General features: G+C 34.8%; 1 long non-coding RNA gene across 1 annotated transcript; it reads right to left on the bottom strand.

Moving 5' to 3' along the window:
* Positions 1–745: 745 nt before the first annotated feature.
* On the bottom strand, positions 746–26,647 carry LOC122708081. The gene is made up of 3 exons (XR_006345000.1): positions 26,576–26,647; positions 23,948–23,954; positions 746–829 (listed from the first exon to the last, which is right to left on the bottom strand). It is a non-coding gene; the product is annotated as an uncharacterized LOC122708081 (long non-coding RNA).
* Between the last annotated feature and the right edge of the window lie 684 nt (positions 26,648–27,331).

Genomic DNA, 27,331 nt, shown 5'->3' with positions numbered 1-27,331 from the left:
ATGGGGGTGGAGTTTAAGCTCGTTAGCCCAATGCCAAATTACAACACCAGAACATGTAAAATTTATAATGTTGCATGTCTCCAACATTCCAAATTGAATATGCTTGATTTATGTGGTTAATTGACTGAAAATTAGTTTATGAAGCTTGGTTCTTGGTCAATGTCATGGGAAGTCATTATGATAGAACTAATGTAAAGGGAATAATGAAATACTGCAAAGGAAAGTATAGAAAAAAGATGTGACATGGAGAGTGGAGAAGAAAGATGGTGGTTAGAGATGCCACCGTTGAAATGAGCCCTGGATACCACTGGGCGAGATGAGATTTAGATTGAAAGAAGCAGTATAGTAAAGGTAGGATGGGTAACTACTGACCATTACTGTAATAGGCAGAAGAGACCAAATGATTCTCAGTGTAGTTTGACTGATAGGAACTGTGGTGGTAGGAAACTGAATATAAAAATCCTCAAGAGAAAAATGCCCTTTAATAAAATTTGTATCTAGAGTCTCCTAGGCCCATCACTTCATGGCAAATAGATGGGGAAACGATGGAAAGAGTGAGCGACTATTTTTTTAGGATCCAAAATCACTGCAGATGGTGTCTGCAGCCATGAAATATAGAAGATGCTTGCTCCTTGGAAGAAAAGCTATGACCAACCTAGATAGCATATTAAAAAGCAGAGACATTACTTTCCCAACAAAGATCTGTCTAGTCAAGGCCATAGTTTTTCCAGTAGTTAGTATGGATGTGACAGTTGGAGTATAAAGAAAGCTGAGCACCGAAGAATTGATGCTTCTGAACTGTGGTGTTGGAGAAGACTCTCGAGAGTCCCTTGGATTGAAAGATCAAACCAGTCAATCCTAAAGGAAATCAGTCCTGAATATTTATTGGAAGGACTGATTCTGAAACTCCAATATTTTGGCCACCTGATGTGAAAAACTGACTCATTGGAAAAGACCCTGATGCTGGGAAAGATAGAAGGCGGGAGGATAAGGGGATGACAGAGGATGAGATGGTTGGATGGCATCACTGACTCAATGGACGTGAGTTTGAGTAAGCTCCGGGAGTTGGTGAGGGACAGGGAGGCCTGGTGTGCTGCAGTCCATGGGGAAGCAAAGAGTTGGACACGACTGAGCAACTGAACTGAAGTGAACTGAGTGTTTCCTAACCAAAATATTTTATAGCAATGTTTTGTAGTTAGAACAGGAAAAAGAAGTCCAGAATGATGTTGGCTAAAAGACAAAATAGGGAAAATCCCATGAAAATAGAACAAAGGAATGTCCAAGGACCTGGAGTGAGAACCTCAGGTGAAACAAACAGCCCACCTGGCTAGCCCAGTTTGCATAAGGTGGGCTCAGGGGAAGGAGAAAAAACATAAAAAGAGTAGCCAAAATTAAACTTCTCCTCTCTTTTCACATCTTTTGGGTCAGCCCAACCTCACACCTTGAGGATGTATTTTCCTTGGCTTGCCAAATAAAACTGAGCTGTAACACTGATCTGTCTGTCGCTTCAGATTTTTGCTGTGCCAAGACAGAACCAAGGGAATTACAAACTCCCCTGACAGTAACATTCAAATGTTTGTGTTATCCTATATGCAGTGACTTTGCTGAAACAAATTAATATGCATCATGGGATACAATATTAAAAGGAGACAATACAGGAGCTGCTTCCTCTGTAAGAAAGGTCAGAAGGACTTTGCTTTCATTAGACAGGGACAGCCATACCTTTATTGTCTTACCCCAGACTATATTGACTATTCTATTTAATACAACATAATCCACTGGAAAGGTGATTGTCTGTCACTAAAAATATGTTATTAATGATATGTGCTATATGCATGCTGGTGATTGAATATAAGAAGCAGAAGTAGCAAATGATATTTCTCTCACAGTAACTGGACTTGTTCTGTTTTTTTTTTTTTTTTTGAAGCTAAGAATACTTATTGTAACAGCAATCCTGTCAATAGTTTTACAGAAAGGCTACCTCCAAAGTACATAATTAAACAGACATAAATACTATTACAAAAATCACATTTTTTCCAATTTTCTTCTGTAAGAATCACATATACACACACACCTCTCTCCAACAATTTCTACTTAAATTGCATCTTCTCCCTGAGATCTCTTTTAACATTGCAGTTATGAATGATCCCCAAAACATTTTTTTAAAGAAACAATAGTAGCATTTCACTAAAAGCATTAAAGGCCATGAACTGGGGGTTAAAGTAAAATAAGCGGTGCTGATATCTGACCAGATGAAATATCCTCATAAAATAAGATTAGGAAAATATATCTCTTATGTAGTTCATTACTCTCCACCCACTAACAGGCAGATAGAATAAGGTGGCAGGAACTTAGAAGAGGGGTTTCCTGGGATAATAGAGAAGCCAAACTTGAATATCTTTGGGGCGCTTTCTTGGAAGCAAGTACACTAGAGCTAGTCCAAGGATTATCAAGCAACAACCAAAATGTGGTGATTTTAGAAATATATAACTGTTCCACTATTATTTTGCTCTGAAATTTAGATTTAGAGTGAATATTACAACATAAAATAAATGTAATAGTTATTAAAAACAAAATAATAGTAGTTATTAAAAACAAAAATATATATACAGCATTTTACTGACTCTGGTATTACATTATACACGTCCTTAGCTACTGTAGTGGATTGAATGCTAGATGCCCCAAAGATATGCATATCTGGAACTTGTAAGTGTGAACTTACATAGAAATTTTACAGGTGTAATTCAAGAATTTGAGATGAGATCGCCCTGGATTGGGGTTGGGCTATGGTTTCCTTTCAAAGATTAATTTCATCAGCATTCATAAATGTTTGGTTTCTGTTCTCCTTCATACTAATTGCTATCTTAAATATGTATTACCTCTTCTTCTATAGGGACATTTCTACTACTTATTTCTTTCTTTATTTTAGTAATTTCATATTATCCTTCATATAGGTCCTTTGACCAAGCCACAAAGTTATGTAGGGATACTGGTGTAACTAAATCTGTAATAAACTCTATTTGACACTCCTTCACTTCTTCAATCAGTAAGAGTTTCAAGGTCAATGCATACAACACAGAACCTCAGGAACAGCAGAGTTCTTCAGTTAATTAATGACCATGAAAGTTTTCTATATTTATCTCTTGTACAAACCTTCCAAGTGATAAGCAACATGATTGTGGAACTTAATTGTGAGCTGTGGATTTAATGATGTCAAATAGAATATAGTTAAAAATAAAGCCAAGAGGCAGAATGATATTTCTAGTTCAGATACTGTGTAACAATGATCTAAGTAAGTAGAGAGGTAGTACTCTATCAATTTTAGTGAATGTAATTGTTTTTGACCTGTTCCTGGGAGTGGAGATAGATAGGAAACCGTAATCCTTTAACATGTTTATCTTAGCCAGTCTTGAGCTTTATAGTTGAAAAATATGAAACTCTTGGCTCACTACCATTCTATTAGCAATGCAATCTTTATGCTTATTTTTATACTGCTTATGTATTTGTCTAAGAGAGCTTGCAGTGACCTTATGAGAATGTGAAGTATGTTGTGAGATGCTTGAGAGTATGAGTAAATTGTTACTCAGCGCTGTGTCTGTAGCAGCCCTTACAGATCTGATACATAGGAGGATGCAATTGACATGAGCTCTATGAATGGATGCAAGTGAAAAGAAAAGAAAACCACCTTAAAATGATGACCAGGGAACATATCACTCTGCAAAGAAAAGGCTACTTTTTATATCATAATAAATGTTTCTTGTAGATATAATGCTTATATCAGTTTTTATGAAAGGGGATAATTACTTGACTGAAGAATGGACATAAGAACCTACATAATCTCATCACTTAGGCTTGACAGTTTTACATGAACATAGGTATGATTTAACCAAGTTCTATTGTTTAATTCAAATCCTTTATGTCATTTCTCATTATTTTTGTTGACTAATGCTGTTAGTTTTTGGGTCATATATGTCAAAAGTTAAATTATGTACATATATAAGCCATCAGAATTTATTTTATATACTTCATATACACAAAAATTTGAAGCCATGTATTGGATATATCAAGTTAGAATTGTATCTTCTCTATTTACATACTACTTTTACTCTATACATTTTTTTAAGGAAATTCAATTTTCTTTTGCACTAAATATTGCCCAACCAGGTTTGATTGGTGAATATTTTGTTTATACTTCACATGTTTTTCATAATGTTATTAATTTTTTGATAAGCAGTTGCTGTAGGTGCTATAGGTGTAATATTTTATTCTTTTTACCATGCTTTTACAGTTTTTCTTTTAAAGATTAATTACAGGACAGATTGTGCTTTTAAAGCAATTTTTATTTTTAACATTGTTACATATACTATATAATATAATGAATAAAATTGTTATATAAACCATACAGCGTAATAAAGACAAGACATGGAAATTTCCAAGAAGGAGACTAAACCCTCTGTATTCAGGAAATAAAATGGACCAGTTCCTTGGAATCCCACACAATATGGCTTTCACAAGTACATCACACTTTTATCTTCCAGAAGCTAACCCCTATTATAGATTTTTATTTTAAAAATTTATTTTCTTTAATGTGCTACCACATGTATGTCTATATATTACATTTTTAGTTTTATCTATGCTTGGACATTATATGATGGCCAAATATTCTACGAGTTTTTCCTGTAGCTTGCTCTTTTTTAAAGTTTATTCATATTTTAAAAGTTTTTCACATATATTTATAAGATTTTTGTATGATTTTCCTCATGATGTCTTTCTTCCTCCGGATTTATTGAGGTATAACTGACCAATAAACATATATTTAAGGTACAAAACTTAATGTGCATTATATACAACTTCTTACCTATGTGCTTAAAGGAGCTTCTTCTAGAAAAATCTTATCATAAATGAAATATAATTTATGAAATCATTCCGTTGGGCTTGACTTTTTCATACCATGTTTTGTTAATCTCAAATTTAGATTAAAGCACTTTTGTTATTGTTGTTTACTTACTAAGTTCTGTCTGACTCTCTGTGACACCATGGACAGGGAAGCACACGAGGCTTCTTTGTCCTTCACTATCTCCTGGAGTTTGCTCAAACTCATGTCCTTTGAGTGGTGATGCTATCCAACCATCTCATCCTCTGTCACCAACCCCTTCTCTTCCTGCCCTCAATCTTTCCCAGCATCAGGGGCTTTTCCAATGAGTCTGTTCTTCTCATCAGGTGGCCAAAGTACTGGAGCTTCAGCTTTAGCATCAGTCCTTCCAATGGATATTTAGGGTTGATTTCCTTTACGACTGACTGGTTTGGTCTTCTTGCTGTCCAAGGAATCTTCTCCAGAACCACAGTTTGATGCGATCTTTATGCTTCTTTCTCCAGAACCACAATTTGAAAGTGTTAGTTCTTCAGTTCTCAGTCATCTTTATGGTCTAAATCTCATATTCTTACATGACTGCTTGGAAAATCATAGCTTTGACTAGATGGACCTTAACAGATACTAAAAATAAAATACCTATAATCTTTTCTGTTTACATCAAAAGCTTGTATACTAAGAAAAGTTGCTGGACCAAGGAAGTCTAAATCTATAAATAATTAAAAAGACATAAAGCTTTCTTGTTAAAGAGTTTGCATAGTATGAAATTTACAGTGTGAAGTAATTAATGAAATATGAGACACAAAGAGTATTTTAAGTTATAGTCAAACAAAATGTTACTGCTTATTCAACTATAAGAAGATAATATAGTAATTCAACATTAGAAATGAATAATTTGAAACATATTACAAAGCTTTGAGAGGCATTTAGTTTTAATGATTAAAAAAGTATGCATTTTTTAGTTTTTACGTGTGGAAAGAAAAATAGACACTTGGGTTCTAAACTAGATATTAACCCACTCTCAAAATGAAATGAATAATTTGTCCTTGTTATTAATAGTTTAGAGAGTGACATTTTAGTACTCATTGTGAAGGTATTTGATTTTAAAATTGCTCTTCTAATATTTTTAATAAAGCAAATTCAAGTCAAAGGATTGTAGAGTGAGAATGATGTTTGACATGGAAGTGTTTCTGAATTCAAAGAACATACTTGACTTAAAAAAAAACCTCTTAATGAATAGGCAAGGATAAATGAATCAAAAGTGTCCTTGTGACATATCTATTGTTCTTCCTCCTTGGCTATTAGTTGCTAGCCCAAAATTAGTGTGTGTGATGGGTATGGAGACAGCTGGCCAGTAAAACAGATGATGGCTCCAGCTGTGCTGAGAGGACAGGAAATTAAACGATAGTAAATGGAAATTCACTCATTTCTATGTCAAGCTACTTTCAAACCAGTGGCATTATAACCTATTCTTATGTGCAACAGAGACAAGGGTGCACATACATAGTAGGCATCAGTCAAGAAACTTTGAGGCTACTCAAGCTACTGCATGTTCACACACAAAAGCAGAGACTCATAAAAGTTTCCAAAACATAAATCTAAGGTGGGTAATCATACTGGGAACATATGGATGACTGTCTTAATCTACTCAGGATGCCACAACAAAATGCTATAAACTGGGTAGCCTATGAACAACAGAACTTTCTTTCTTTCTTTTTTTTTTTTTTTTTAACAACAGAACTTAAAAAAAAAAACAAAAAAACAGAACTTTATTTCTTGTAACTGGAGACTAAGACATCCAAGATCCAGACGCTGGGAGATTCTGATGGGGCCCCTCTTCCTCGTTCATGGTCTGCTTTCCTTTCACTGTGTCCTCGTACAGCCGAAAACATAGTGGATCTGTTTAGGTTCTCTTCTGACTAAGGTGTCAATCCCAGTCATGAGGTCTCAACTCTCATGACCTAATCCTCTCTCAAATGCCCCACCTTCAAACACCATCTCACTAGGGATGAGTTCACACAGGAATTTTGGGGGGACATGAACATTCAGTCTTTAACAATTCTCAAATGTAAAGTGGACAGAAAGATAAAATTTGAAATACGTTTGATGTGAGATACCATCAAGGACAAAACTGTTTTATTCTATTGAACAAAGAAACTAATGTAAGTCTTACTCTCAAAAAAATAGAGGGCTTATTCATATATTCTCCTGTAATGAGTCATCTGGGAGAATATTTCAAGGACTTTTCATTATATAGGGGGTGTAATATTATTATTATTAGAGACATTTCAATGACTTTCAGATCATTAAAGGCTGAAGTCTATTCCCTTATCTTAACACACAAATCCCTACACAACTTAGTCTCTAAGTAGCAACCACTTGGACCCCTTCTCTTGTCAAGGCATATGTGGCAGATTGTCTATACTAATAATTGTCCCTCGTGAGTCACGTTTCTATGTTGTTTTCTGTATAGATTCTGGCTTTTCAACATTAGAGACATGACTTTAACAAAGGCTAGTAAACTTCTTGTGTATCAGGACTTGCTTGTTCTTATTCCTAGGGATTCTCTTGTCTCCATGTGCTAAATCATAGGGCAGCCTCTTGGAGAAAAAGAAAGAATGAACAGAGGACCCTGTCGTACCAGCCATCCAAGACCACTCCTGAACACGTAAGGGAACCTAGCTGTTACCATCTGGAGTGAAAGTGAACTAATCTACTTGAAGATGTTGCAATTTGAACTGCAGAATTGTAACCAAAAAATAAATAAATAAATTGAAATGACTTTTTATGTAATATTAGGTTATCAAACATTATAAAATTGTGAAACATTTAATAAACTATTTTATTCCCTTAGATTGTTGTTGTGCTTAGTCATTCAGTCATATCTGACTCTTTGCAAACCCATAGACTGTAGTCTGCCAGCCTCCTCTGTTCATGGGATTCTCCAGGCAAGAATACTGGAGTGGGTTGCCATCCTCTTCTTCAGGGGATCTTCCCAACCCAGGGATCAAACCCAGGATCCCACATTGCAGGCAGATTCTTTACCATCTGAGGCATCAGCAAGGCCCATTCCCTTAGATAGATTTTGTTTTTTCTTACCTCTCAGTCATCTTTTGAAACCCAACCTAAGCATCATAGCTTAAGAAAGATTTTCTTGAATTTCCATGTTAGGTCGAATTTCCCTCTTCCATTCTCCTATGGAATACTCAGTATATAGTTGATAATTTCTTACATTATTTAAATACATTAACAAATGGTAATGTATTTAACACATTTGTTTGTGTCTATCATTTCTGACAGGGGCTTCAAAAATGTCTCCCCTGTAGAATGTCAGGTCTTTTTTTCCATTTATTATGTTTTCTTTAGCAAAGAAAAAGATGATTATGTGGATACACATGTATTGCTACCTACTAAAAGTGGTAAGGATGATGAAAATAATTGCTATAATCTAATATGTTAAGCTTATGAAGATCTCATGTTTTAGGAACATTGCAATGAAAAGAGCCAAAAAATTGCAATTTTAACACTCATTATATACAATCAAAAGTATGGTATGAGTGAATGACTAGATGTTCACATAATTTTTTTGTGTTCTTTTTGTTATTCACACCACTGTATTCGTAACACTTTTGCTTTACCCCACAGGGTGCTTTTGGTGGTCCAATCTATTTCCAATTTTCCTGGCATTTTGTTAATATGAAATCGTGACCCCACGGACTGACTATAGCCTACCAGGCTCCTCCATCCATGTGATTTTCCAGGTAAGAATATTGGAGTGGGTTGCCATTTCCTTCTCCAGGAGATCTTCCCAACCCAGGGATTGAACCCTCCTTCATTGTAGGCAGACGCTTTACTGTCTGAGCCTCCAGGGAAGTCGAAATCATAAGTATATAAGGCCAAATCTAATTTGGTAGATCCTAGGATTTTTTTTTTTTTTTTTTTTTTTGAGAATTGGAAAATTCCAGAATTCACACAATTTAATTGATCATGCTGCAAGTAGTTTAGGTTTATTAGCTAAATTTGTTTTATTTGAAACAATAGCTCTGAAAAGAAAAATGAAGGAGGAAATAAAGGGAAGAGAATAGAAGAAAATCCACTAGGTCTGCTATGGTCTTGTCAGAGAAGTGATTCTCTTATGGTTCACATAAAGTTTCTATTGTCAAGTAGTTTTGAGACCGACACGCCCTAACCCATACGGCCCGCTGATGTCATTAGCTGAACTTAGTTTTCCAAGTTTCTACAAGAGAATGGCTTTATTGCTTTCATCATTCTTTGGGACGTTCCTTGTCAGTTCTATGTTCACATTTTTCTCTTTCTCATTAGACACTATGATGCTAAGAGAACAGAGTTTATCATCCTTGTAAACGTTGCAGCTCACCTTGTAATCCTGACCACTGAGTCTAAGTGAAGTGGGTAAGGGACACGTTTGTTTCTTTCTATTATTTCTGACAGGGGCTTCAAAAACATCTTCCCTGTAGAATGCCATTTCTTTTTTCCCTTTCTTATGTTTACTTTAGCAAAGAAAAAGTGATTATGTGGGTACATATCTATTGGTACCTACTAAAAGAACCAGATTCCTCTGCCAAGGGAAACCTTTCATAGATTCATATAACTGGTGAGGAGGACGCATATCTGTTCTCTCCTATCAACCTCTTAAAACTCTAGTTAACTCCCACCTCAGTAAGACATGCTTTACCATAAGATGGAATTCTCCTAAACGTTTCTAATTCATCTGTACTTAACGTAGAAGGAGTTTAAATAAAATAGTATATTATTTTATCCTCAAGCGCTGCAGGAACTTGACCTGTAGCTATGCCTAGTGCACTGCTGAGCTGCAGTGACTGGAGTAAGTCACCCACACTAAGTGAAAACTTCTCACATTTGCTCTGCAAACAATTTACCTCCTTTAGGATAGTTTTATAAAAATAAATGCATGCATGCATGTTTATGTGTGTATATATGTGTGTCTATGATATTTTATCATGATGATTATTACATTGCAAAATCATGCCAGCTTAAAATTCAATTGCATTATTAATTCTACATACAAGAAGCAATAATGAAATTTGAAGTATATTTTTTTCTACTGTCATTTAACAAATTTTATTGATTACTGTAAAATTATAGACTTGAGTTTTGGTTTTTGTTTTGGGGGGATTTTTTTGGAGGTTTGGTCTTGGAGAAACCCCATCAAGAGATTAGTGGGTTAATTTACCTAAATTGGCTCATAAGTAGGAAGCAGTAAGAAAAGCTATTGTGGGGAATAAGTACTCCTCTTACTGTAGGAATTAAGTAATTCAAAAAATAAAGCAAAGGAACACCCTTCTTCTAAAGTATTTGGTTCAGTTTTAGAAGAATCAGTAGGAAATTTGCATTGCTATACGGAGAGAAATAAAAAAGTGCAATGCTAAGAACTCCTACTCAGCCCCTTAGAATTTTTATGGGGAGAGTGGGAGGGAGAGAGAAAGAGATGTACCCACACGAGATTGTATGAAATAGAAGCTTTATCACGTCTGCACCACCCTGAGGTGGTGCCCACCACCTAAGCCCAACAGGTGAGTCATTAGAAATTTAGTTTGAAACATTTCAACAATAGGCTCTATTGTGAGATAATTTCAAAGAGTGAGGAGGAAGGGGTATGGAGAAGGTAATGGCACTCCACTCCAGCCTAGAAAATCCCATGGACAGAGAGGAGCCTGGCGGGCTACAGTCCATGGGGTTGCAAAGAATCAGACATGACTGAAGTAACTAACACACACACACACACACACACACACACGGGAAGGGGTAACACAGAATGTCTGCTCTTCAGTGGGATATTCTGTTCTATTTCCCTTCGTATAATGTGCAACTGAGTGATACTAGGGTTAAACAGATATTTGCAAGCAGGATTTGATGAGTCCTGCCTAACACTCTTATCTGAGTAGTTCATTTTCTCATCTTGAAGATGATTTTTGCCACTTGCTGCTTCAGAGAAAAATCACATGAATAAAACTTAGAAGAGTTCCTTAGTGTCATCGGGCTTTCAGTGCTATTGGGCTCTCAAACACACATATGTATATAGAGAGTGGGTGTGTGTACTCTTAATGTGAAAATAAATTGCATTTCCTGTCTTAGTTAGATTAGGCTGCTAGGCCAAAATACCCTAGAGCAGGTTACTGAAATATCACATATTTATTTATCATGGTTCTAGAGCCTAGGGAGTTTATAATCACTGTGATCTCTGACACTTTATAATTGACTGAGCAATGGTTTCCTGCTTCCTCACGCATCCAGCCATTTTTGTTGTGAAAAGGAAATTAGGGATGACGCATCACTAAGAATCTGAATTTTGTTCCTTTGTCGGATATGTCTAGAGTAACACTTCTATTACTGCAGCATTTCCAGTCTCAAGAACAAATCTTCTACAACAGTGATATTTTGGTCTGAAAGATTTTTCATCTAGGGGCTCTTGTGTTCATTGTAGAATGTATAACAGCATCCCAGGCCTCTATGTACCACATGCCAATAGCATCCTCCAGGTCGCGGCAATCTCAAAATGTGTCCAGGTTTTCCAAAACTCTCCTGGAAGACATAGTTTCCCATAAGGGCTAGCTTATCTTCCTCCTAAAGTATGGTCTCTCTTGGATCTCAGTTGAATGTTTTCCTTGAGGTCACTCCACCCTTCCTGATCAGAATTCTAACTCCTCCTAACTGTATTCATCCTCCTGAATCTTCACTCAACTCAAAGGCTGGTGGTGGCTGTTTTCAGGCAGGATTCATAGGACTGTTTTCTTGCAGTTTAATATTCAACCATGACTGGAGAAGATGTCGATGCAGATTTCCTGAGCTCTTTTCTTCGCAAAGTTTCCTTTCTACAGGACCCTGTCCTGCAAATTCTGATTACCTCATCAGCTCTTCTATTTCTGTCTTTTGACTAAGCAGTATTACTGTTTTCTAATTAGACTGTATTAGTCTGCTCTGTGGTTTGGAAATTGACCCAAGTAGAAATCTAGAACTTCCCTCACCTGTTTCCCTTCTTTCAAGAACCATCTTCTTGTATTGAAAGTTGGACTGTGTTAGAACATGGCCACTGTGATCTCTGGTTTTTATAGCTGCTCACAGCAGAAGGCTGTAGCATACTGCTTCATCATCGTTGGAAACAGAACTACATATAACTTTCAAATAAAGCATTCTTTAATGGAAAACAGGAAACTATTATGCAGCTGCAATTTTTTTACTCTTTTGTAATCTACAATCCACTTTCTCCAGTCAAATTCCATACTTAAAAATAAACCAAAGAGCCCTAATCAAAACCCAACATCTCATTTTAAAATGTTTCCAGATTAGTTTTTTATTCAGTGAACTAAGACAATTCATTTCTTAAAAATAGCAAACCAGTATTTATAAGCAAAAATAGCAAACCAGCATTAAAATTTATTAATTGCTCTCTAGTTTACAGAGTTCTTATATGTATTATTACTCTAGTAAGTTTTTATAGTCATGTCAGTTGCGAATGACAGTTGTGAGTAAGTATGTGATCATGGTCACATTCTTCTCACTCACTATAATTCATATAGTAAAGGAGGAAATTAAGACCTAAAATGCTATATTATTGTTTACATAAGGGCTAAATTTTATTCCCGATTCTTCTCAATGAATGTATGTGGCTCTTCGTATTAATCATGCATTGTAATCATAATCTTTCTACAATCTAAGCTGCTATAATAGTATATCCCTCATAATCTGTATCAGAGCAGAAGTGTTTTAACAAATATTTTGATTAATTGGAGACATGCAAGATTGCTTCAAATGGTGAAAAGAAATTGACCCCCACATTGGATTATTCCCACGTCTCATCCAAATATACTCCATGTCTCTTTAAATATCACACATTTATTTCTCATGGCTCTAGAGCCTAGGGAGTTTCTATTGACACTTTATAATTGACTGGGCCATAAACATCGTCTTCAGTCCTAGAGTGGTATAAATATCATCAGTTAAAAACTCAGAGAGATAGAGAAATATTAGAGGGGTTTCTGGAGGTTTTCTTGTTTCTTTTTTTTTACACAGGAGTTAAATGAAGTGAAACCTCTTTAGAGTACATTAGAATGGAATCTCACTTCATTCTTAACAAGCCATGGTGACTATCTACAGTGCATGAAAGATGAAGGAATGTGCAATTTATGATTGCCTGCTCTTTGGCAGACGGTGTACTAAATGTCTCCTATACATTAATTCACTTCACCATAGGTCATAGAAGGCACTTTTACAAGGGATGAACAAGCTTTCAGCTGCTCTGTGTAATACATTACATCTTTGCATTTATTTAATCGAAATTATCATATTGTGTAAATAAATGAGGGTTATCATGAAAATTAAATGTTATGTTGTAACTAATTCGTTTTGAAATAATTTAACAGTCATTGGATTTTACACTAATTGCTTTATGAGATTAATGAATTTACATAGTTATTTGAGTCTCATTACTTGGCAGAGTAGAGGAAAAAAAGCTAATAAACTGGTCCAAGAACTTCATTTGGCAAGAAGCAAAGTGGAAAATAAACCTCTGCTTTAAAGCGGCAGCAGTTTTACTTTGTATGGTAGAAGAACTGATCTTAAAATCCGTTTCTCCTGTTTCAAAACTGTGAGGAAGATCCAGACTGGAATGAGAAAAAGGCATGTATAGGAAATATATTTACTCATATCAGTATAAATCAGTATTAAATAGAATAGAATAGTTTATATCTGGAATACAAGTTCCAGGCAGAGAAAAGAATTGCAAGAAACTTCAGGCAAGTTTATTCCAAGCTATGAATGCTGAAGGTCAGTAATGACAGTGGAGGACAGTGGTTGAACATTTTGAAGGTACTATGATTTTGCAGATGTATGGGTTACTCTGTTCAGTAGAAGGACTTCTATAAGGGTTCAAGCAAAAGGTAGTGAAACTACCTAAGGGCTAATGGAGGACATGGTCCAGTCACGTGAGGGAAGTCTTTTATCTCTGAAGAGGAAAGGAGAGGGGTTAGGTGGTAGGCAAAACTCAAAGAGCTATGAAAAGCAGGCCATGTAAGCTAAGCCTTGGCCTTCAATGGAAGAATAAAGCCCATGTGTGGTGAACTGACAAAGTGGAGCTGACAGAATAACCGCTTTCCAGAATAATCCCCTCTTCCTATTCTGCTCAGAATCTCCTGTTGCTGCTCTCCAATGGGCTCCCCCAAATGGAAGCTAAAGAAAGTGAGATGATTATTGGGCAGAGCCTGCCAAGGCAAGGGGGCTGTTGATAAAGAAAGAAGAGTACATGAAAAATGTACATGGATGATATTTATCCACCTAGGTAGTAGGTTTCTTTTGCTTTTGGAACAAATTACCACAAGTGCAGGAAGTGCAGGAGCTTAAATGATACAAATTTCTCGTGAAGTCCTGGAGGTCAGAAGTCTAAATGGCTTTCACCCAGCTAAAATAAAAATGTCTGCATAGTTGCCTTCCTTTTGCAGAAAGAATCTGATTTCTTGCCCTTTCTAGCTTCTTGCTGCACTGTGCTTAGTTGCTCAGTCAGATACCACTATTTGTTGGCTCATGGCTCCTCCATGGTCAAAGCCAACATCATAGCATCTTCAAATCTCTCCCTCTGAATCTGACCTGTGCTTCCATCACACCACCTTCCCTGACTCTGATTCTCCTGTCCCTCTTTCCCTTTTGAGAACTCACGTGGTTTCATTGGACCCACCTGGATAATTCAGTATAATGCTGCCATCTCAAAATCCTTACTTTAAAAGTATCTTTTGACATATAAGGTGACATATTTGCACGTTCTAGGAGTTAAGATTTAGGGGGGATTGTTCTGCTTATCAAACTACACTTGAAAGTATAGAAACACGCTTCTGTAACAGGTGACAAGGGAAAAAGTAGTGTACGTTAGAGTCAACAAAACTTCCCATTCTAAAATATATTTGGTTTATAATTTGGGAACAAATTATTTTACTTGTTAACTCTCTGATTATTGTCATTATCTTTGTGTATAGTAAGCAAGGATAATAACAGCAATAATGATAGTTATAATGATGATCATAAATAGTAATAATTTATGTCAGGCAACATAAAATCTTCAAATATATTCTTGTGCAGACAAGATACAAACACACATGACCTGTGTATACAATCACACATATAACCTTCAAAAATTCGTGCTTTGTCTATCCATGTTTGTGCTTTTTCTGTATAAATTTTAACAGAAAATTTGAAGAATATTAATATAATTATGAATATCACTATTATTATTTCTTTTGCTTATACATAATAGTTTGCTAATATATACACACATTTAACTTTTGTACTTTTATTTAGATTGTATACTTTAAACTCATATTATTACTATACTATTTATACATGCAGTGTGTACAAAACTACTGATATTAAGCAGAAATAATTTTCTTACTGACAAGACATGTACATTGAAACTTTATTGTCAAAACCATCAGTTATTATTGCCTCCTAGACAAATCATATATATATATATATATATATATATGTATGCACACATATTTTATATTTATATATGTAATTTTATATACACATACATACATACACAACTGCCATTCTATTCAGGGAAAAATTAAAAATAAAAAGTTCTTACAAACTAGAAAACCCTCTCCTCAAAAGTAGAAAAGAAAGAAACCATTTTTATCGTTGAATAAGCCCTAAGTTAGACAGTTATGTGCATCACAGGCAATCTGCTAATGAGATTGCAAAGACCGAATGAAATATCACTCTCATCACAAGCAGATACAATCCTTTACATGCATGTCCTCAAGGTAAATGATAACATGTTCTCATATAAGATGACTTGACAACACCATTTGCTATATATAGTTCATCTGAATTTCACCTGATAATAGGATGGCCATCTGTGCTAGTTAATTGCCTTTATCTAAAAATAACCAAAAAAAAAAGAAAAAAAGAAAACCTTCACTGGTCTTTAGGACAAGCGGAGAGTTCCAGTAAGAGGATATTATCTATCTTCTTTAATGTTAGCATTTCAAAGAGAAGGCATTTGAGTTGTAAAAACTAGTAAGGTGTTGTTTGCTCAGCTTTGAAAAAGTATTAATTTTTACTTACATATTAAAGAAGCAGAAAAAGAATTTACACTTGCAAATTTTCTCAAGGAAATTCTCCAAGAAAAGGAACAAAGGGAAAAGTTCTCTTTTTTAGCGGTAGGGAATATTTAATGTTTTAAATTGATTTTTATAATATTAGTGTTAAAGTAGTGAATTAATGTTTCTTAAGATGCTTTGTTAGTCTAGTAGTATTAAAAGTTAGATTCCCTAGCACACCAAGCATATACTCCATGTGTTCAGTTGTGTTTGACTCTTTGCAACCTCATGTACTATAGCCCAACAGGTTCCTCTGTTTATGGGATTTCCCAGACAAGAATAATGGAGTGGGTTGCCATTTCACAGGCTATATTATTTGTGTGTGTGTGTGTGTGTGTGTGTGTGTGTGTGTGAGTTTGTTGCTTTCACCAATATTCCTTTCTTTGATCACTATGATTCAGGATTTAGCAGCCTTGAAAGAGTACATGCAGCCAGACCTAACTATAGGAATGAGAATAGCCCCTATTAAGCTTTGGGACAGGTTCACACATATATTTTTATATGTGTGTGTATTTGTGTATGAATGTGTAGTATATAGGATATAGAAGAGAGAGAGGCAGGGGGCACCGGAGACAGAGACAGACAGACAGAAGACCTCATAACTGTGACAGTTTTGAGAAAGAACAATAAACTCCGAAGGCTGAGTCTGTGAGAGTGGGATCAATGTATGACAAAACCCACTGAAATGTTGTGAAGTAATTAGCCTCCAACTAAAAAAAAAAAAAAAAAAAAGAACAGGAAACGAACCAGTTGACAGATCCTCAGGAAGTCAGTCACTTCACTAGTGTTATAGAAACGTGATGGACAGAGTGTCCCAGCACTGTTGAGAAGCTAAACATGGACTGTAATTTGTTGGTCATCTGTCGACAATAAAGATTGTGCTGTAAGACTGAGCTTGGTAACAAGAGGACCTGAAATGAAAGGAAAAGTGGTTATATTGACCACAGTGGTCCACAAGGCTAGAGTCAGCAATGAGGTGCTGCTATGACCTATGTGACCTGTGTATTTACCCATATAACCAAACGATCAAGAATGGTGAACAGAAAGTCAATGGTGGTTAAGAAAAATCCATCCTTTGCAGTTTTCAGAGCTGACCCTGTTCTCCAACTTAGATCTCGTCTACTGAAAGGGAAACCAAGTCTTCATAATTGAAAGCTATGAGTCTCCATATATAATAAATATCCCTTCATTCTTACCCCCAAATGACATTTGATTATTTTTATCTAAATGTCACATTAAAGATAGTTTCAAAGTATACAGAATCTGAAGTTACAATGACTGTATATCAATTTAGGACAAAAAATAACCATGACTCCCCTTTCAGTCTGGTAGTATACTGGTGCCAGATGATAAATAGAGTCCTCATTGAAGTCAGTCTCATTAAAATGCATAAAAGTACATGTGAAAGAAAAATATCACTGTTTACTGATAGCAAACATAAATAATCAAAAGATCATCAGTGATATAGCAGCTTCATATGTTGTGGTGGTTTCATACAATATATCGTTTTATAACTAACACAAATAATAAGATAAAGTTATAATCACATTTATGAAATACTTAAAAACATTTGGTTTTTGAGAAAGAAAAATTCTGCTGTGTATAATCATAGGAAAACTGGCAATTGTAAAGCTCAAAATATCATTCAGATTCTTCAGTGATTATTATTTTATATTTAGCTTATCTGTAATTTTCTAATTAGAGAGACAAAAATTTAAAATAAAGATGTGATATTAAAAAATCAAAGCTACATAAATGAAGTTTGAAGATATTGTAAACTTTACACTTCTAAGTCATGGGAATGCACAATAATAGGAATCTAATAATGTTAGAGACAGGGAAATTTGAAAATAGATAAGGAAGATTATAAAAATAGTCATTCATAAGTTGACTTCTAAAGTTCATCATTCATGTGTGTGTGCTAAGTCACTTAAGTCATGTCTGACTCTTTGCAACCCTATGGACTGCATTCCACCAGGGTCCTCTGTCCATGAGATTATTCTAAATTTCTTTAAAAATTCTCCCCAAATCTTAAAATGCTCACACACACATACACACAATCTATTGAAACTACTAGACGTATTTAACAAAGTTACAGGAAACAGAATCAATATGCACAAATCAGTTGTGTTTCTATTTACTAACAATGAATATTCAAAAAGGAAATTCTAAAAAACAATTCCAATTGCAATAGCATCAAAAGAAATAAAATAATTAAGAATAAACTTAACCAAAGGAAGAAAATATATTCTTTAAACTCCAAAGTTTTGTTAACAGAAAATTTAAAAGATACTAATGAGTAGAAGGACATCATATGATCTTAGATTGAAAGATTTAATATTGTTATGATATCATTCTACTCAAAGCAATGTACAGATGTTGCAACTACAATTAATATTTCAATGGTGGATGCTTTTTGATGAATAGAAAACTCTATCTTAAGGGACTTCAAGTAGCCAAAATGGTCAATAAAATGAATAAATGAGTGAATAAATAAAATATCTCAAACTTTCTGATTTCAAAATATATTACAGAGATATCATGATAAAAAGAGTGAAACTATCATAAAGACAGGCACGAGACCAATAAAACAGAATAGAGAGCTTAAAAATAAACCCTTGCATATATGGTTTAATGTTATAGGGTTGCCAAGACCATGAACATAGGATTCAGTAACAATGGTTTCTTGGATATGGCACCAAAAGTACATATAACAAAAGTAAAAACAGATGAATTGGATTATGTCAAAATTACAAACTTCTGTGCATCAAAAAATACAACAATAAATATAATAAAAATACAACATGTATAACTGGTGAAAATTTTTGAAAAGCATATATTTGATAAGAGATTAATATCAAGAATACACAGAGAATTTCTACTACTCAACAATAAAATAATAATGATAATAACCTGATTAAAGTTTAGGTGATTACACATAGGACAAAGGAGAGATCTCAAGAAAATGTTTTAAATATTTTGAATTATGTGAAAATAAAAACACAACTTATTATGATATGTAAAATGCATGAAAGGAAGTACTTGAAAGGAAATGTATAAATATAATTTATGATATATGCATTGCATTGGGCTTCCCTGGTAGCTCAGATAGTAATGAATCTGTCTGCAATTCAGGAGACCCAAGTTTGATCCCTTGGTCAGGAAGATCCCCTGAAATGGATACCAATTCAGTATTCCTGCCTGGAGAATTCTACAGACGGAGGAGCCTGGTGGGGTACAGTCCATGGGGTCTGAAGAGTGGGACTGGACTGAGTAATTAACACACTTAAAATTATGCATTGTGTGATATATTAGAATAGAAGAAAGGTCTAAAATTAGTAATTTAAATTTCCAACTTAGGAATAAAAAAAGAAGTAAAAATTAATTTTAAAGTGAGCAGAAGAAAATAAGAAGTTTAGCAGAAATCAATGAAATTTAAAATAAGAAATCTACAAAGAAGATTAATGAAATCAAATAAATGCTGGTTCTTTGTAAATATCAGTCAAGTATGCAAATATCAGTAAATATCTATGTAAATATCTGTCAAATAAGAACAAAAAAAGAGAAAGATACAAATTACTAATATAAAAATGAAAGAAGGAGCAGCACAACAGATTTTATGGACATTAAAAATATAATAGAATATAACGAACTTTTCTATGCCCACTGATTTGATAACCTAGATGAAATAGACCAATTCCTAGAAAGAAACAATTTGCAAAAATTCACACTGGAAGATATATACAATCTAAATAGGCCAATATCTATTAAGAAATTGATCTATCAAAATAGAAAGAACTAGTTCCTATTGTATTTACTGGTGAATTCTACAAAATTTTTAAAGAAGTGAATATACCATTTCCCTACTAACTTTTTCATAGGCTAGAAACAGAAGGACTGCTCCTTGACTCATTCTATGAGGCCAGCATTATCCTAATACCAAAATGAGATGAAAATATTGCAGGAAAAAAAAAAAACAAAAACTACAGGCCAATGTTTTAGTGAATTAGGTGCAAAAATCCTCAACAAAATATTGAGAAGTTGAATTCAACAAAATATAAAAGGAATTATACTCCACAACCAAGCGAGATTTATCCCCAAATTCCAAGGCTGATTCAGTGTTCAAAATCAATTAAGGCAATCCATCATGTCAACAGACAAAAGAAGATGAACCGCCTGATCTTATCAGTAGAGGTAGAAATATTCTTTGAAAAACCCCAGTGCACATTCTTGATAAAAGCTCGCAGTAAACTAGCAATGAGGGGAGTGTCCTCACTTTGATAAAGAATATCTGGAAGGAACTTACAGCTAATTTCATTATGAGTAGCTTAAGCTTTTCTTTTTCCCTCTAAGATCACATACAATATTTTTTTAATAAGATCAAATAATTTCTTTTCAATATTTTGTATTCAACTTCATCTAATGCAAAAAGAAAAGAAAGGAAAAGGAAAAGTGTGTCAATTAGGAAAGAAGAAATAATACTATCTTTGATTGCAGATGACATGATTGTACATGTACAAAATTTTTGAAAAAAAATCTGAAAAAAATAAATTCCTGAAACTGATCTTGTTTTCAAGAGCAGCAGCATCATCCCCATGTATCATGTACAACAATCAAATGTTTCCAAATCCTTGCCAACATGTGTCATTTTCTGTTTTCTTAAGAGTAGACATCCTACTTACATATAGAATTCTGTATTCTTCAGCAATTCCACCTCTAGGTATATGCCCATAAAAATTGAAATTAGAGCCTGAAGGTTATATTTTGACAACTATTTTCATAGAAATAATATTCACAATAGCCAAAATGTGAAACCAATTGAAATGTCCATCTGATGAATGAATAAACAAAATGTGGTGTATATAAAATTATTATTTTTGCCTTAAAAAGGAAAAAAAAAAAAACAAAACTTCTGACACATACTACAACATGGATGACCCTCAAGGACATTATGCCAAGTGAAAGAAGCCAGTCACCAAAAGAAAAATATATGGTTCCAACTATCTGAGGAACATAGTAGTCAAACTTATAGGGACAGAAAATAGAAGGATGGTTGCCAGAGATTATGGGGAAGGGAGGATGAAGAGATGCTTAATGGGCATAGAGTTTCAATTTTTGAAGCCAAAAAAAAAGTTCTGGAGATTGGATGTGCAGGAGTCAATGAGTGTGAATATACTTATGAACTGCACACTTAAAATGGTTAAGATTGTAAATTTTATAAGTGCACCTTATGTGTACATATGTGCTCAGTTGTGTCTGACTCTTTGTGACCCCATGGACCTGCCAGACTCCTCTGTCCATGGAATTTTCCAGGCAAGAATACTGGAATGGATTGTTATTTCCTCCTCCAGGGGATCTTCCCAACCAAGGGATCTAAACTGTGTCTCTTGCATCTCCTGCATTGACAGACAGATTTTTTATCAACTGCACCACTGAGAAGCCTTATCACTATTAAAAATCATTTTTAAAATATTTTTAAAAATCTTCCCAACGATTCACACAAAAATTCCTCTGTAAGACTCATAGGACCTGGATAAAGTTTTTCCTCTCAATTTGATTTTAGTAGTAAAATAATTTGAAATTATCATTATAAAAATGTATTTTTACTAGTAAAATATGCCTTGTGAAATGGATTTAATATCCCTTTATATTGTTGGTCTACATAACCTCTATAAATCTTTTCTCATAAATATTTTTTAATTTGTCCTACAAGCAGAAAACTTTAATTCATCATTTATTGCTTAGATGAAGCATTTAAAAACTTGATGGAAACTTGGAAATTTTGTTTTTAATTAAATATATCATTTTCATCAAAAACACATTTCCTGTAAAGATGTATTGAGTTCTTCTCCTACTCTTATAACTACACAGTGTGGCTGTTTCACCCAGGCAGGAAGCTAGAGCTTTGTGCAGTCACAGGCTTTAAATTATCAGTTAATCGCCTAAGAGTTTATGTAAGAGAGTAATGTCAATGCAGGCTAGAAAAATGTATTCAACATTTAGACTGAAGTGATAAGGAATACACTGCAAGAATGAATCTTCAATACTGGCAATACAGATGGTTGTGCAAAAGCTTTGCTAGATTTACCAGTCCTGAAATATGTTTATCTATGTGTGTGGTATAGCTGGTTGACAGTAGCTTTATTAAGTTGTGTCCCTAGAAAAAAAAAAAAAAGTAATAGCATTTATGTTACATTATGGTTTCAATATTCAAGACATAGTGCCTCATCTGTGTTAGTACATGGGTGAAGAGCTTGTAAGGTCACTTAATGAAACTATACCCACTAGTCCAATAAAATTCAACTTTGTCCTTCTCAATATAAAAGTAAAATATTGCCAAAAATGGCCCAGGAATGTTGATGTTCCCTCTCTTCTGCGTTTGCAGAATTGTATTTGGTACAGGGAAAATAAAAGGCATTAGAGTTTTTCCTACTTCTCTAATTTCTTAGGATTTCCATATTTTGTTGTTCAGTTGCTCAGTCATGTCCAATTCTTTGGGACCCCTTGAATGAAGCATGTCAGGCTTCCCTGTCCTTCACCATCTCCCAGAGCTTGCTCAAGCTCATGTCCATTGAGTCGGTGATGCCATTCAACATCTCATCCTCTGTTGTCCCTGTCTCTTCTTGCCTTCAATCTTTCCCAGCATCAGGGTCTTTTCCAATGAGTCAGTTCTTTGCATCAGGTGCCCAAAGTATCAGAGCTTCAGCTTCAGCATGTCTTTCCAGTATATATTCAGGGTTGATTTCCTTTAGGACTGACTGATTCAATCTTCCAGTCCAAGGGACTCTCAAGAATCTTCTCCAACATCACAGTTCAAAAGCATCAGTTCTTCCATGCACAGCCTTCTTTATGATCCAACTCTCCTAAATACTCAGTTTTAAACTGGATAATACACTAGAATAATTAAATAAAAAAGTACAAAGCCAGTTTGCATTTGCTCTTTGTTTTCTCTCTCTCTCTCTCTTTTTTTTTTTTCCAATTGTGGATATTTCCTTGTTTTCCTTTTTTGAATAATTTGGTTGTGGTTATATTCCATTCCAGATGGCTCAGTGGTAAAGAATCCACCTTCAGTGCAAGAAATGTGGGTTGGATCTCTGGGTTGGGAAGATCTCCTGGAAGAGAAAATGGCAACCTACTCCAGTATTCTTGCCTGAAAATCTGCATGGACAGAGGAGCCTAGTGGACTATAGTCTATGGGGTATCAGAGAGTTGGACATGACTGAGTAACTGAGCATACATCCAAATATATGTTTGTGTTCTTCTATTTTTAGGATGTATTTAGACACTAAAATTCTTATATTTCTCTTTGGAATGCTGAGAATGCTATACTTAATTATTACCTTTTTCTAATCATTCCTGGAAATAAGGACACACAAATTGCTATCTAAGATATCCTGTGGCAACATAACTTTAGAGTATGCATCCATTAGCGCGTCATCCAATGCCAGTGACTGAAGCTACACCCTATGACTTAAAGGGTACATGAAGATGAAATAGTTAATATAAGTGTCTGTTAAACAGAAAGCAAAAATCCTAGTCCAGCTTCTCCAATCATCATCTCCTAGAAAATCCCATCATTGGTTATAAAGAGATATGGGCTAATAACTTTATGGGAGAGGCAAAAGCTACAAGAATTCAACAAAACAATTTTAATATTAAAAAAAAAGGCAGAAAAGAGACAAACTTAAATTTTGTTGAAATTTATTTTAAGCATGCTTTGAAATTTTGCATAATTCTACAATTATGGGGCAGTGGTATATTGCTTTCTTTTAAAAGTTCTTACTTAAAATATGTATAGACTACCATCTGTTCTTATCTCATGAATACCGTCGGAATTCATGGAAATTACAGCTAAAGGGGAGTCATGAGGTGGGATGAGGAAGGGAAGATGCCCAGAAATAGTAACTCTACTTAGCTCTAAGTTTTGCTTGATTGTGCTCTTAACCCCAGACCTGGCCGCATCACTACAGAGAGAACTCTTGTAAATTGGTTTTCCAGGCAAAGAAGAAACAAAGGTATGCATCCAAGTGATATTATGTAATTTGTACTCTAGCACAAATGTCAGCTCCTCTTTATCTTGTTTTTTCTCCACGGGTGTAACACTTAATGTCGTCTCTATTAAAGAAGATATGTTTTCCCAGATTTCCATGTTAACTGCTAACTTTCATTAACTTTTAATTTCTGTTTTTTTAGCAATGCGTGAAAATTTGCCTCAAGTTAACAGTGTTTTGAGTCACTTCAAATTACTCAAAGATCTTTCTGAACAAGTACAGATGTTGCCAAACTGCCTATGCTCAAGGTCAGGGAATTTCCATTTGAAAGGCTCTAACGATTACTAAAAATTGCCTTGTGACAGGAACCATATGTGTTGGCTGTCTAGAAGCAAAGATGGAGAACGCCTGGCTATTTCTGTAATCCTTTGGCTCCTTACAGTACTCAAAAACTCACATCCTCATAACCTTGGGCCCCAGGGCCCTGGGGGACTGAGTACCTGGCTTCTGACATGATGAATTACACATCTCAAGGTTGCAAATTGTTCAGTGAGTTACTTCAAGGAGTTACATTTTTTAGAATGCTTGTACTCACAGCATAGATAAGGCTGTCTACACTGAAATGTTTATAAAAGTAAATATTTTTAGTAATGGATATTGTTGAAGTATATATGTCGTCAAGAAAACTCTCCAAAATTAAGCAGCTAAATAAAAGCAATACAAAAAAATCCAAAGTATTTAAAGTTTATAAAAAAGAATTGATTTAAGGTCACAACATTCCATTATTTATTAAAATTTCCATGTTCCTAGTTTGTATGTGCATGTGTGTATATCTGTTTAGATAAAATTTGTAATATGAAATGCAATTTTCTGTTGTCTTATTTTGGTTGCCTTTCTTTGGAACATGAATATAAAGTTTAATCCTTACACAAAGGATGAGTTAAACTTAACTTTGTAATACCTTTTGTTTAATACCAAGAACTATATTAAATTATTGGGTTTAAAAAAGTATTCCTGCACTCAAACATTTATTTTTCCTCCTCTGAATAATACTTTTGTGAGATGTATTCATAGATATGCTGTGTTTATACTGTTAACAACCCTTGAATTTTAACTTATTCATCATCATAGCCTAAATATGAAAGTTGAAGTTTAGAAAATGAAGTGATATGCCCAAGGTTATTCAAGTAGTAAGTGGCAGTGTTTTCTCTCCAAGCTTCATGACTATCTTCATTCTCATCATTTCATGAATTAGTACATTTCATGAATTGTACTCTATTGGTACAATTAGAGGATAAATATCTCCTTACTACTAAGTCAAGGACAAGAAAATGCTTATATAAAAATCAGTGGATAGGTCTGAGAGGTAGATGTAACTTAATATTTCTTTTTGCTAATTAAAGTAATATATAGGACACTGGAACTGAACACTCAATAGAGATAATTCTAACTTAGCTTTAATATTTGGAAGATGAGGGAACACTTGTGACTTTTTTGTTCAAGTAATTATAACTGACAGTACATTTGTTCTCACTGATTGACATGTTTTATCCTTGACAGTTGAAAAACTTAAGGATAAATTCAATCATTGATTAACTGTCATCTCAGCTCTCTGTCCCATGAAAGACTGAATTATGTTTGCATTTCAAATGAGTTAATGTTAGCCAAAGGAATCACATAATAAAAAGGCTTTTAATGAATACACTGAATGAAAAAGCATTAATAGTGAACTATATTGATCCAGATGTTCAAGCTAAATTTAGAAAAGGCAGAGGAACCAGAAATCAAATTGTCAACATCTGTTGGATCATCGAAAAAGTGAGAGAGTTCCAGAAAAACATCTATTTCTGCTTTATTGACTATCCCAAAGACTTTGACTGTGTAGATCACAACAAATTGTGGAAAATCCTGAAAGAGATGGGAATACCAGACCACCTGACCTGCCTCCTGAGAAATCTGTTTGCAGTCAAGAAGCAACAGTCAGAACTGGACATGGAACAACAGACTGGTTCCAAATTGGGAAAGGAGTACATCAAGCCTGTGTATTGTCACCCTGCTTATTTAACTTATATGCAGAGTACATCATGAGAAACGCTGGGCTGGAGGAAGCAGAAGCTGCAATCAAGATTGCTGGGAGAAATATCAATAACCTCAGATATGCAGATGACACCACCTTTATGGCAGAAAGTGAAGAAGAACTAAAGAGTCTCTTGATGAAAGTGAAAGAGGAGAGTGAAAAAAACTCAACATTCAGAAAACTAAGACCATGGCATCTGGTCCCATCACTTCATGGCAAATGGAAGTGGAAACAGTGACAGACTTTATTTTGGGGGGCTCCAAAATCACTGCAGATGGTGACTGCAGTCATGAGATTGAAAGAGGCTTGCTCCTTGGAAGAAAAAATATAACCAACCTAGACAGCTTATTAAAAAGCAGAGACATTACTTTGCCAACAAAGGTCTGTCTAGTCAAAGCTATGGTTTTTCCAGTAGTCATGTATAGATATGAGAGTTGGACTCTAAAGAAATCTGAGTCGATACTTTTGAACTTTGATGTTGAATACTCTTGAGAGTTCCTTGGACTGCAAGGAGATCCAACCAGTCAATCCTAAAGGAAATCAATCTTGAATATTCCTTGGAAGAACTGATGCTTAAGATGAAACTCCAATACTTTGGTCACCTGATGCAAAGAACTGACTCTTTGAAAAAGACTCTGATGCTGGGAAAGATTGAAGGCAGGAGGAGAAGGGGATGACAGAGGATGAGATGGTTGGATGGATTCACCGACTCAATGGACATGAGTTTGAGTAAGCTCTGGGAGTTGATGATGGACAGGGAAGCCTGGCTTGCTGCAGTCCTTGGAGTCACAAAGAACTGGACATGATAGAGTGATTGAACTGAACTGAATCATAATGAGAAGAAAAAAAAATAATATAATCATCACAAGTGAAGAAGCAACTTCAAGAAGACAAATAATTTATTTGGGTTCATAGAAATTCAATGCTACCCTGGTAAATGACATTGTAATCCTTACTATCTGAGATGTCAGGGAAGACCATGTACATATAAGCCCATATCCATCTATATACCTGTAGATATATAGATTTATTATAAGGATTGGTTTTATGCAGTTGTGGGAAACAATTGATCAGCTTATACAAAACTATCTCTTTTGCATTTGATGTTGGGCCTGAGTCAGCAGGGTAGATAGTGAGATAATGGGGGAAGAAAAGACTGATGTGGGCTAAAAAACTAGAAACTCATGAAAATGAGCTAGGACACATTTTGTTTACTCACTGCCTCCAAGTCTCCAATTTCAAAGATGTGCGACCTACAGGA

The sequence above is a fragment of the Cervus elaphus genome, chromosome 14 (genome assembly GCF_910594005.1).
Source record: "Cervus elaphus chromosome 14, mCerEla1.1, whole genome shotgun sequence".
NCBI lineage: Eukaryota > Metazoa > Chordata > Mammalia > Artiodactyla > Cervidae > Cervus > Cervus elaphus.
Note: the sequence above shows the minus strand (reverse complement) of the source record. Positions and strands in the feature narration are given on the sequence as shown.